We start from the raw sequence: 13,937 nt of genomic DNA on the forward strand, positions 1-13,937 counted from the left end.
ATACACTTAACCTTGTCTTCTTTTGATCAGATAATCACACATATTTAAAGTAATATTTAACTTATTTCAATCACAAGTGTAAGTTCCATGATGCTCCTCATGTAAAGCTCTATGTATGAACAATGTGTTACATATTGTCCACCAGATGGCCCAAAGAACACCTCAGTTCTGACTACAGCTGTAGGAATCATAGTGGTTGTTCTGGTTCTCATCCTCTGTTTCTCCGGCTTCATGTGGTTCAGGTGAGTTTTTTTGTTGTTTTTATTTCACTTTAGAAGATGAATTAATGAATTAATAGATTAATTCATTTATAAAACAGGAAGAGGGCCTCCAATTCTCCCTCTGTCACAAGAGACACAGCAGACGATGGACAGGTGAGTCTGATGGAATCAGAAGGAGACTGTGATGACTGTATTCTTTGTGGAACATTTCCACTCCTCATGTTGTCTGTCCTCTCTCTCCATCAGGGAGACTCTAGTCCAGTGTATGGCAATATCTCAGGCATGGCAATGACCTCTACTGCAGCACAGACAGCAGCCACAGATGACCAGGATGATGTTCACTACGCCAGCGTCCACTTCTCTGGCTCCAAAAACCAGGAAGTGCCTCTGTACTCCACCGTTCAGGTGCCTCAACCCCAGAAAGAGGATGAGGATGTCCAGTACGCTGCTCTGAATTTCAACCTCCCCAGTGCTGCCACCTGGTGAGCATATTCTGCATTAAGGTCATTCATATGCTGCTGTTTATTGTAGGAGATGTCATCAACAAGCAAAACAATTGACCCCTAGTGAACACTATGAAGCCAAACTATGAACCCAACAATGGACATCTCAGGACAGTTACTATGACATGTCTATAATGAGGGAGAGATGTGATGATGGTTTTGAGGAACTGTTCTTATGTTCCAAATGGCACCCTATTCCCTATTTAGTGCACTACTTTAGACAGAGCCCTATAGGGTGACACCATTTGGGACACTGTCTTTGTTTCATTTTTGTTTCTCTACTTCAGACCCGCAGCAGCACAAGCAGCTGAGGAGGACTCCTCTGTTCTCTACAGTACAGTCAATAAACCCTGAACCAAGAAGACCTGAACACAACAAACCCAGAACCAAGAAGACCTGAACGCAACAAACCCAGAACCAAGAAGACCTGAACACAACAAACCCAGAACCAAGAAGACCTGAACACAACAAACCCAGAACCAAGAAGACCCGAACACAACAAACCCAGAACCAAGAAGACCTGAACACAACAAACCCAGAACCAAGAAGACCTGAACACAACAAACCCAGAACCAAGAAGACCCGAACACAACAAACCCAGAACCAAGAAGACCTGAACACAACAAACCCAGAACCAAGAAGACCTGAACACAACAAACCCAGAACCAAGAAGACCCGAACACAACAAGCCCAGAACCAAGAAGACCTGAACACAACAAACCCAGAACCAAGAAGACCTGAACGCAACAAACCCAGAACCAAGAAGACCTGAACACAACAAACCCAGAACCAAGAAGACCTGAAAACAACAAACCCAGAATCAAGAAGACCTGAACACAACAAACCCAGAATCAAGAAGACCTGAACACAACAAACCCAGAACCAAGAAGACCTGAACGCAACAAACCCAGAACCAAGAAGACCTGAAAACAACAAACCCAGAATCAAGAAGACCTGAAAACAACAAACCCAGAACCAAGAAGACCTGAACACAACAAGTTTGACAATAACCTTGAATATCAGGACCTGTATATCTAAACTAAGTGATATAATGCCTATGGAGGTGTGGAATATTGACCAGGCGGTTTGAGCCCTGAATGCTGATTAGCTGACAGGCGTGGTATACCAGGCCGTATACCTTGGGTATTAACATTTGTATTTACTGGTCTAAGTACATTGGTAACCAGTTTAAAACAAGGCACCTCGGGGTTTGTGGTGCATCCAAGCACTCCGCGTTGCATTGTGCAGAAGAACAGCCCTTAGCGGTAGTATATTGGCCATATACCACACCTCCTCAGACCTTATTGCTTCAGTTTATAATGACAACAAGGCACTTCAGGGGTTTGTGGTATATGACCAACATACTGTTCCATGGCTTATTTTAAACTGGTTCACAACATAAATAGAACAGTAAACAAGTATTTTTACGTCATACCCGTGGTATATTGTCTGATATACAGGATAGACTTCTGAAATGCTGTTTCAGCCAATCAGCATCCAGGGCCAAAACTACCCAGTTTATAATAGTATTTAATAATATATGCCATCTAGTAGGCACTTTTATCCAAGTCATTACAGTCATGTTTGAAAACACATTTCGTATGGGAAGTCCCAGCAGGAATTGAACCCATGCACCATGCTGTACCAACTGAGCCACAGGACGACTCTATTCACACTTAGAGTAGGAGTTCTGATCTAGGGTCAGTTATGACTCTGAAACAATGATGAATTAGAAAGGGACCTTAACATTTTTCATATATATTTTACGTTGAAAAATATTGTATTTCTGACGTAGGCAGTGCATTCGGAAAGTATTCAGACCCCTTGACTTTTTCCACATGTTGTGATGTTTCTAACTTTTGCTCAAATTTATGAAATAGTTCTCTCCTCATCAATCAACACACTAAACTCATAATGCTAAAGCAAAAAATGTTTTTAGACAATTTTGCAAATGTATAAATACAAAAAAACTGCAATATCACATTTACATAAGTTTTCAGACCCTTTAATCAGTACTTTGTCAAAGCACCTTTGGCAGCGATTACAGCCTCGAGTCTTCTTGGGTATGACGCTACAAGCGTGGCACACCTGTATTTGGGGAATTTCTCCCATTCTTATCGCCAGATCCTCTCAAGCTTGGTCGTGTTGGATGGGGAGCGTCGCTGAACAGATATTTCCAGGTCTCTTCAGGGATGTTCGATCAGGTTCAAGTCCGGGCTCTGGCTGGGCCACTCAAGGACATTGAGATTTCTCCCGAAGCAACTCCTGCTTTGTCTTGGCTGTGTGCTTAGGGTCCTTGTCCTATCGGAAGGTTGAACCTTCACCCCAATCTGAGGCCCTGAGCCCTCTGGAGCTGGTTTTCGTCAAGGATCTCTCTGTACTTTTCTCCATTCATCTTTCCCTCGATCCTGACTAGTCTCCCAGTCCCTGCCGCTGAAAAATATCCCCACAGTTTGATGCTGCCACCACCATGCTTTAACGTAGGGATGGTGCCAGGTTTCCTCCAGGCGCGATGCTTGGCATTCAGATTTCATCAGACCAGATAATCTTGTTTCTCATGGTCTGAGAGTCTTTAGCTGTCCTTCTTGAAGGCTCTCATCTCCACAGAGGAACTCTGGAGTTCTGTCAGAGTGAACATTGGGTTCTTGGTCACCTCGCTGACCAAGGCCCTTCTCCCCCGATTGATCAGTTTGGCCAGACGGCCAGCTCTAGGAAGAGTCTTGGTGGTTCCAAACGTCTTCTATTTAAGAATGATGGAGGCCACTGTTTTCTTGGACATTAAAAAATACAGAAATGTTTTGGTACCCTTCCCCAGATCTGTGCCTCAGCACAATCCTGTCTCTGATTCTAGAGACAAAACCTTCGACCTCATTATTTTTGCTCTGACATGCACTGCAAACTCTGGGACCTTGTAGACAGGTGTGTGCCTTTCCAAATCATATCCATTTAATTTAATTTACTACAGGTGGACTCCAATTAAGTTGTAGAAACATCTCAAGGATGATTAATAGAAACAGGATGCAGCTGAGTTCAATTTCGAGTCTCAAAGCAAAAGGTCTGAACACTTATCTAAATAAGGTATTTCTGTTTTTTAGTTTTAATACATTTTGTGTTTTGCCATTATGGGGATAGTGTGGTATATTTTAATTTAATCTATTTTAGAATAAGGCTGTAACATATCAACATTTGAAAAAAGTCAAGGGGTCTGAATACTTTCCCAATGCATTGTATATAATTATATCTTTTTTATGTTATGTTTCTGAAACAATCATCAAACTTGTGAGACTTTTGCCTCAACGTCCAGGAAAGAGTTCTGCTTGATGCAATGTTTCTTATTGCTTTTATCAAATTTTATTTTTTGTAAACTGTGTTGTGACATTTAAAAAAATAGACTTTTAAGAATGAACTTCATTGTCATTGTTTTTACCTTGTTATAACAGAATCTTCAGTGGAGAGAAAGTGAAACGCTTTCAAAATCACACCTCTTGTACTTTACACTACATACAGTAACTACAAATAAGACATTTACATTAGTTTGTATAGCAATAGTGGTTCATTCATCTTCATCATCATCATCATGTCTGTACAAAATATACACAGACACTTTCAGAAGGAGCAATGTCCAGCACCTAGACACACAACCAGTTACATTACATATTATTCATTGTCATTTTTAAAACACACAACATGACATAACATCTATGTTTGGAGTGTGGAGGGTAATTCAGTCAGTGAGGGCATTCCAATCCAGAACACTGAGAGATAGAACATTCTGGAATGTCGATGATTGACAATAATATATCTGACAGTTAACGAGTTCAGACCAGGCAGTGAGATTATTGCCTGATATAAGAATGACAGTCCACCATTTTGTCCAACTGGTAGTAAGAGAATGACGGTCCACCATTTTGTCCAACTGGTAGTTAGAGAATGACAGTCCACCATTTTGTCCAACTGGTAGTTAGAGAATGACGGTCCACCATTTTGTCCAACTGGTAGTTAGAGAATGACAGTCCACCATTTTGTCCAACTGGTAGTTAGAGAATGACAGTCCACCATTTTGTCCAACTGGTAGTTAGAGAATGACAGTCCACCATTTTGTCCAACTAGTAGTTAGAGAATACATTACATCACTGTTAAGTATACTGTATGTTTACGCACATTAAAATATCCTGTTAGCCATACATAGTCTAATATAGCATGTTATCCATACATAGTCTAATATAGCATGTTATACATACATAGTCTAATGTAGCATAGGATAGGATAGGATAAGTAATCCTTCTCACCACCCCCCCCCCCCCTTAATGATTTAGATGCACTATTGTAAAGTGGCTGTTCCACTGGATGTCAGAAGGTGAATTCACCAATTTGTAAGTCGCTCTGGATAAGAGCGTCTGCTAAATGACTTAAATGTAAATGTAAATGTTATCCATACATAGTCTAATATAGCATGTTATACATACATAGTTTATTGTAGCCTGTTGTCAAAACATCGTATAATGTAACCTGTTATGCATATATGGTCTAATGTAGCCTGTTATCCATATATAGTCTAATGTAGTATGTTATCCATATATAGTCTAATGTAGCATGTTATCCATATATAGTCTAATGTAGCCTGTTATCCATATATAGTCTAATGTAGCATGTTATCCATATATAGTCTAGTGTAGCCTGTTACCCATATATAGTCTAATGTAGCATGTTATCCATATATAGTCTAAAGTAGACTGTTATCCATATATAGTCTAAAGTAGCCTGTTATCCATATATAGTCTAATGTAGCCTGTTATCCATATATAGTCTAATGTAGCCTGTTATCCATATATAGCCTAATGTAGCCTGTTATCCATATATAGTCTAATGTAGCATGTTATCCATATATAGTCTAATGTAGCCTGTTATCCATAGTCTAATGTAGCCTGTTATCCATATATAGTCTAATGTAGCCTGTTATCCATAGTCTAATGTAGCATGTTATCCATATATAGTCTAATGTAGCATGTTATCCATATATAGTCTAATGTAGCCTGTTATCCATATATATTCCAATGTAGCATGTTATCCATATATAGTCTAGTGTAGCCTGTTACCCATATATAGTCTAATGTAGCCTGTTATCCATATATAGTCTAATGTAGCATGTTATCCATATATAGTCTAATGTAGCCTGTTATCCATAGTCTAATGTAGCCTGTTATCCATATATAGTCTAATGTAGCCTGTTTCCATAGTCTAGTGTAGCATGTTATCCATATATAGTCTAATGTAGCCTGTTATCCATATATAGTCTAATGTAGCATGTTATCCATATATAGTCTAATGTAGCCTGTTATCCATATATATTCCAATGTAGCATGTTATCCATATATAGTCTAATGTAGCCTGTTATCCATATATAGTCTAATGTAGCCTGTTATCCATATATAGTCTAATGTAGCCTGTTATCCATTGTCTAATGTAACATGTTATCCATATATAGTCTAATGTAGCCTGTTATCCATACATAGTCTCATGTAGTCTGTTATCCATATATAGTTGAATGTAGCATGTTATCCATATATAGTCTAGTGTAGCCTGTTATCATGTCCAGTCCAAAAATGTGCGTCCTCCCTAATTTTAAATGTGCCTGTCTGTCTGCCTGCCTGCCTGCCTGCCTGCCTATCTGCCTGCCTGCCTGCCTGCCTGCCTCCCTCCCTCCCTCCCTCCCTCCCTCCCTCCCTCCCTCCCTCCCTCCCTCCCTCCCTCCCTCCCTCCCTCCCTCCCTCCCTCCCTCCCTCCACTACCACACCACAGTGGGCATAGAATATACAGACTGCACTACCAGACCTCACCACAGGGGGCATAGAATATACAGACTGCACTACCAGACCTCACCACAGGGGGCATATTATATATAGACTGCACTATCAGACCCCACCGCAAGGGGCATAGTATATACAGACTGCACTACCAGACCCCACCGCAGGGGGCATAGTATATACAGACTGCACTACCAGACCCCACCGCAGGGGGCATAGTATATACAGACTGCACTACCAGACCACACACAGGGAGCATAGCCATTATTTCTGATTTAACCAAAACACAAGAATAAAGAAATACATTCTGTACATCTAACATTGATTTATTGTGAGGTTTAGCTACAATGTTTCTGGAGGGGAGGGCATCTCCTACCCCTCATGACTCCAGTAGTGGACCTCTCCTCCCCTCATGACTCCAGTGGTGGACCTCTCCTCCCCTCAGGACTCCAGTGGTGGAACTCTCCGCTCTTCTGGACTCCAGTGGTAGACCTCTCCTCCCCCCAGGATTGCGCTGGTGGACCTCTCCTCCCCTCTGGACTCCAGTGGTGGACCTCTCCTCCCCTCATGACTCCAGTGGTGGACCTCTCCAACCCTTGTGACTCCAGTGGACCTCTCCTCCCCTCAGGACCCCAGTGGTGGACCTCTCCTCCCCTCAGGACTCCAGTGGTGGACCTCTCCTCCCCTCATGACTCCAGTGGTGGACCTCTCCTCCCCTCAGGACTCCAGTGGTGGACCTCTCCTCCCCTCAGGACTCCAGTGGTGGACCTCTCCTCCCCTCATGACTCCAGTGGTGGACCTCTCCTCCCCTCTGGAATCCAGTGGTGGACCTCTCCTCCCCTCAGGACTCCAGTGGTGGACCTCTCCTCCCCTCATGACTCCAGTGGTGGACCTCTCCATCCCTTGTGACTCCAGTGGACCTCTCCTCCCCTCAGGACCCCAGTGGTGGACATCTCCTCCCATGAGGATTCCAGTAGTGGACATCTCCTCCCATGATGATTCCAGTAGTGGACATCTCCTCCCATGATGATTCCAGTAGTGGACATCTCCTCCCATGAGGATTCCAGTAGTGGATATCTCCTCCCCTCAGGACTCCAGTGGTGGACATCTCCTCCCATGATGATTCCAGTAGTGGACATCTCCTCCCATGATGATTCAAGTAGTGGACATCTCCTCCCATGAGGATTCCAGTAGTGGATATCTCCTCCCCCTCATGACTCCAGTGGTGGACATCTCCTCCCAGGAGGATTCCAGTAGTGGACATCTCCTCCCATGATGATTCCAGTAGTGGACATCTCCTCCCATGAGGATTCCAGTAGTGGACATCTCCTCCCATGAGGATTCCAGTAGTGGACATCTCCTCCCATGATGATTCCAGTAGTGGACATCTCCTCCCATGAGGATTCCAGTAGTGGACATCTCCTCCCCTCAGGACTCCAGTAGTGGACATCTCCTCCCATGATGATTCCAGTAGTGGACATCTCCTCCCATGAGGATTCCAGTAGTGGACATCTCCTCCCATGAGGATTCCAGTAGTGGATATCTCCTCCCATGAGGATTCCTGGAACCTTGAGTACCAGCTGATGAGGAGTGATGGGAATGGTCACATTTTGTCTCTTGTAAAACATGTAGGTCCACTCCTCAAATAAAGAAATGCAACTACAGTATTCTGACTTTAGACCATTTTCTATTTAGATGTAATTCCCTTATGTGACATGCTGTTGCTGCATGTTAATGGATGACCAGTACTTTAAAATGTGTCAACCACAGAACTCACACATAGGCTACTTCTACTAACACTTACAGTAGACTACTTCTTGTTTCCCATGCAGTGACAGTAAGTTGACTAACTGTTCAAGACCTTTCCCCTTCACTTCACTCTGTAAGTACACTTGACAATATCTTGAAATATAGTTTTAGTTTTGCTGTTTTTAGCCAAACATCACATGACTTCCTGTATCTTTGTACTTGGTGGTTTATTTTGAACTGTGTTTTGGTTGTTACATCAGGGCCTGTATTCATAAAGTGTCTCAGACGGTCCATAAAATTATGATCTAAAAGGCTAAACTGATTCAGCTCTCCTACTTAGATACACTTTGTGAATACAAACCCTGGACTGTGGTTTCATGTGTTTAGTTTAGTTCAGTTTATTCAGTGGCATGTTTAAAGCATGATTAGTATAGTTTGCCAGTAATACCCAGATGCATTTCTGCCAAAGGGGGACGGATCTCAATTCTTAGGTTCGTGTTCACTGTCATAGTATAACAGGGTGAGTTGAAAACTGTTGATGTGATGTTTCTGTCCAATGTGTAAGTAAATGTATTTTTACATATTAATCTGATTGTTAGATATACAGTCTCCAAAATTATTGCCACACTTGACAAATACTGAGCGACGCTGTGTGCTACAAACGACGGGATGTACATTGTTCATGTGGTTTCACAAGACGTGTGCCTGCTGTTTTAAGAGCACTGAGAGCAAAACAATTGCTGTGGAGACATTTTGAAAATGGCCTCAAGTAAGAGTGACAGTAAGATTAAGAGTGATTGAGTGGATGCTTGTGTAAATATTTTCAAGAGCTTTAGGATTCATAAATGTGACACAGTGATGGTGGGTTGTGTTTAGGAGTAGTATTAACATGAGAAACAAGTGATGGTGATCAGCTGCATTACTGCAGTGATACACATGAGAATAGTGATGGACTGGTTGGTTTCAGGAGTAGTTTAACATGAGACACAGTGATGGTGGGTTGTCAGTTGGCATGTTTAACAAGACACAGTGATTGGGTTGTGTTTGCCAGTAGTATTAACAGATGACACAGTGATGGTGGGTTGGGGGAGTAGTATTAACATGAGACACAGTGATGGTGGGTTGTGTATAGGATAGTATAACATGAGACACAGTGATGGTGGGTGTGTGTTTATGTAAAAGTAGTATTAACATGAGACACAGTGATGGTGGGTTGTGTTTTGGAGTAGTATTAACATGAGACACAGTGATGGTGGGTTGTGTATAGGAGTAGATTCCATTAACATGAGCCACAGTGACAAATGAGTTGTGTTTAGGAGTAGTATTAACATGAGACACAGGATGGTGGGTTGTGTTTAGGAGTAGTATTAACATGAGACAGTGATGGTGGGTTGTGTTTAGGAGTAGTATTAACTGAGACAAAACAGTGATGGTGGGTTGTGTTTTGAGAGTAGTTTAACATGAGACTCAGTGATGGTGGGTTGTGTAAGAGTGTATTAACATGAGACAGTGATGGTGGGTTGTGTTTAGGAGTAGAATTAACATGAGACACAGTGATGGTGGGTTGTGTATAGGAGTAGTATTAACATGAGACAGTGATGGTGGGTTGTGTTTAGGAGTAGTATTAACATGAGACACAGTGATGGTGGGTTGTGTTTAGGAGTAGTATTAACATGAGACACAGTGATGGTGGGTTGTGTTTAGGAGTAGTGTTAACATGAGACACAGTGATGGTGGGTTGTGTTTAGGAGTAGTATTAACATGAGACACAGTGATGGTGGGTTGTGTTTAGGAGTAGTATTAACATGAGACACAGTGATGGTGGGTTGTGTATTAGGAGTAGTATTAACATGAGACACAGTGATGGTGGGTTGTGTTTAGGAGTAGTATTAACATGAGACACAGTGATGGTGGGTTGTGTTTAGGAGTAGTGTTAACATGAGACACAGTGATGGAGGGTTGTGTTTAGGAGTAGTGTTAACATGAGACACAGTGATGGTGTGTTGTGTTTAGGAGTAGTATTAACATGAGACAGTGACGGTGGGTTGTGGTTTTGTCGGTTTAGATGCACACACTCAGTATCACTTCCCTGTTCTCCTTTCCTGTCTGTCCTCTCACAGGCCTCCTGAATCATATCAGACATCTATATATGCACATTACACTATTCAGAATATGTTCCTCTGTAGCTCAGTTGGTAGAACATGGCACCTGCAACGTTATGGGTTTCGTTCCTGGGACCACCCATAGGTAAAATATATGCACAAAGACTGTACATTGCTTTTGATAACTAAATGGCAATATTTATGGACAGCAGACTACAATAGACCACACAGTCAGTACAGCGGGATATGGTGATGTTCAATCATGCCTCTCCTAGATACAGCTTCTACCAGCACTGTACAACAGAGGAGGCTGGTATACAGGTGGATGGGATCATTATAATGGCTGGAATGACAGGAACATCATTCAATTTATTCCCATTACTTCCCAAATGAATGAGGACATCATGAGGACTGGAGGCTGCAGTAATGTTGAGATGCCAGTAGGTGGAGCTCTAGTCTAGATCACTGAACCTTCAGTACCACTTTGATGCAGCTGATGAGGAGTGATAGTCATGAGTGTTTAAATTGAATGGGTTCTAATTGAATAACATCATGGAACTTTGACCTGTATATGCAGAACTTAGAAGGGCAAGGTAGGTCATTAAAATGTTAACATTATAAATAGTATAGTCAACACAGTGTTTACATGGTTCTGTATGTAGTATAAAAGACCACAGTGAAAATTGACACATTTGTTTAATAAAATAAATATCTGCCCAGACTTGTCTTTTACACAATTTCTGTTCTATTACAGTAACAGCCCTTTTCTGGCATGTTGGTCTGGTTGTCGTGGATGTTAATGTCTTTAATAAACAGGAAGGACAGTTCTGAATCCACTACTTGTGTTCTGACTGCTTTTATAAGGTTTCAACACTTACTTCTTGTTTTCACTCACTACCAGACAGTTGACTCACTGTACAAGACCTCTCCTCTTCACTTCACTCTGTAACTACTCTTGACAATATCTTGAAATATAGTTATTGGTTATGTGTTTTTAGTCATTAGTCATATTCTTGAAGGTAATGTATCATTTTACTTCATGCTGTGTTTTGAGCTGTGTTTTGGTTGTTATATCAGGGCCAGTATTCATAAAGTGTCTCCCCCGGTGTGGTTGTGTGTTACGCAGTGGGTTTATCTGAGGGCCCTTTAGGACCAGACAGATAGGGAGGAGGGTTGACATCTATACTGTGTAGGATGTGTGTTTTAACTTTTCTACATATATTCTACATCCAATGCTGCTGCTCCAGTTTCAACTGTTCTGCCTGTGATTATTATTATTTTACCATGCTGGTCATCTATGAACATTTGAACATCTTGGCCATGTTCTGTTATAATCTCCACCCGGCACAGCCAGAAGAGGACTGGCCACCCCACATCCCCTGGTTCCTCTCTAGGTTTCTTCCTAGGTTTTGGCCTTTCTAGGGAGTTTTTCCTAGCCACTGTGCTTCTACACCTGCATTGCTTGCTGTTTGGGGTTTTAGGCTGGGTTTCTGTACAGCACGTTGAGATATCAGCTGTTGTAAGAAGGGCTGTATAAATACATTTGATTTGATATGATAACAACCAGCTCTCTAGACTTTAATACAGACTCCATGGGAGTTATGGACCTTCCCTACAGATGGTGTGTGTGTGTGTGTGTGTGTGTGTGTGTGTGTGTGTGTGTGTGTGTGTGTGTGTGTGTGTGTGTGTGTGTGTGTGTGTGTGTGTGTGTGTGAATGTGTGTGCGTGCGTGCGTGTGTGCGTGCGTGTGCGAGTCACTTCCTGTTTAGACTCACAGCTTTAGGGTAGAAGCTATACTGAACGTGGTGGTCAGTCTTTAGGCTGCTGTACAGCTTGATGGACTGTAGAGGATTGAACATTTATCCTCCTGTATTTGGGGTTTTGATTGATGAACTTGATGTTTATGATGTTGATGTTGTTTATAGTGACGATGATGATGATGATAATGACTATTGTATACATTAGGAGTTTATTTTTGCATCATACAACATATTATCTTAAGAAGACAGACGTAGACAGACATGCAACACGTCACACACATTACATACATACAAAGTGCAGTAGACTTACAGACAGACAGTATTCACATAGACAACCATGTAGCACAATACAACACAACACAATATGAGCCTGGTTCATTTTCAGTAATGAGGCCCTGTACCCCATTTACAGTTTCTACTTCAATGTATCAGGTGGAGTTATTCACCAGCTATAGAGTGAGTTGTTGTTTATGTTTCTAAGACGGCAGGGTGGGAGATGCAACAATGTCCTTGAGAACAGCAGGAAGTGTGTTGGTGGTCTTTCTCTGGTCTGTGGCAGGTATGGTCTCATTCTTATCTTTAAGTTGCCTTGTTTATCGATCTACAGATATTTCTAAAAGCATAACCATTTTTATGTTCTACTGTCGACACATTTGGCGTCCCCACTTCACTTTAAACAGTTATCTTTCACACCTCACTGAGTGAAGCTTATCTGTGGTTTCCATTCACACTCAACCAAAGAGTATCTATGTCTCTACTCAGCAACTATGGAACAAAGTGTTAGTGTGAGTCACAAGACCTTGAACTTAATGTAACGTCCTTGTGATGTCTAACTGTGTTTCAGTGGTACTGAGTCAGAATGGCTGGAGTGTGACTTACACCACTCAGAGTATCTGTACCTTGAAGGGGTCAACAGTGGAGATGTCCTGCTCTTACACATATCCCAGAGGTTATACAGTCACAACAACCTTGTGGTTCAGTGAAATGTATGATGTGGAAAATTATGTCAGTCTGTTAGATGACCCAGACTACAAAGGACGTGTGACGTACCGTAGTGATAAGATGAATGGACACACCCTGACAATCACAGACCTGAGAGAGAGTGACTCAGCTACGTACAAGTTCAGATTTATAGCAAATCAGACCAGAGGGAAATATTTTGGGAGCCCTGGAGTCACTTTGTCTGTTACAGGTACAGTGACATTGTATATAACCTAATCTGTTTAATTGGTTCTGAAATTGTCTTGATCTGTATTGAAATAATATAAATATGTAAGTATGCGTTTAATAGGAATGTCTGAATTGATGATTTGAGAACGTCCTGCCTTATTTGAATGAGACAACAGGTCATTGATGGTTTTAATGTTGTTTTCTACTCCAGACCTGCAGGTGAAGGTGACCACTACATGGTGGTCAATGACACTGACCTGTAGCACCACCTGTACTCTGACTGACAACCCCACCTACATCTGGTACAGGAACAGTACGATTGTACAAGAGGACTCCTTCCCCTCATACACAACATTTACAAACTAAGTAGACAGCTTCTACTGTGCTGTAACAGGCATCAACATGAGTGTGACTGATACACTTTTAAAGTCTGTCAAAATCATCCAATGCATCCACACAATACTGACACCATTTCATAATGAGAAGACTAACCTTCACGATGTTATAGACGGCACAAAGAACTGTTTCAGTTGCCCTGTTTTTCAATTGACAGACATTTCTACAATGTTAATGTTATTCTGCTGGTCTGTTTGGCGTAATTTTACATAGTTGTCTTTCACTCATTGAG

At 41.8% G+C, this 13,937-nt stretch overlaps 1 long non-coding RNA gene across 1 annotated transcript; it reads left to right on the plus strand.

Moving 5' to 3' along the window:
- Positions 1 to 8,349: 8,349 nt before the first annotated feature.
- LOC135532664 (uncharacterized) lies at positions 8,350 to 13,655 on the plus strand. Its single transcript, XR_010454373.1, has 4 exons — positions 8,350 to 8,410; positions 12,621 to 12,698; positions 12,984 to 13,331; positions 13,521 to 13,655. It is a non-coding gene; the product is annotated as an uncharacterized LOC135532664 (long non-coding RNA).
- Positions 13,656 to 13,937: the final 282 nt, after the last annotated feature.

Source organism: Oncorhynchus masou, unplaced genomic scaffold (assembly GCF_036934945.1).
Source record: "Oncorhynchus masou masou isolate Uvic2021 unplaced genomic scaffold, UVic_Omas_1.1 unplaced_scaffold_1977, whole genome shotgun sequence".
Taxonomy (NCBI): Eukaryota; Metazoa; Chordata; class Actinopteri; order Salmoniformes; family Salmonidae; genus Oncorhynchus; species Oncorhynchus masou.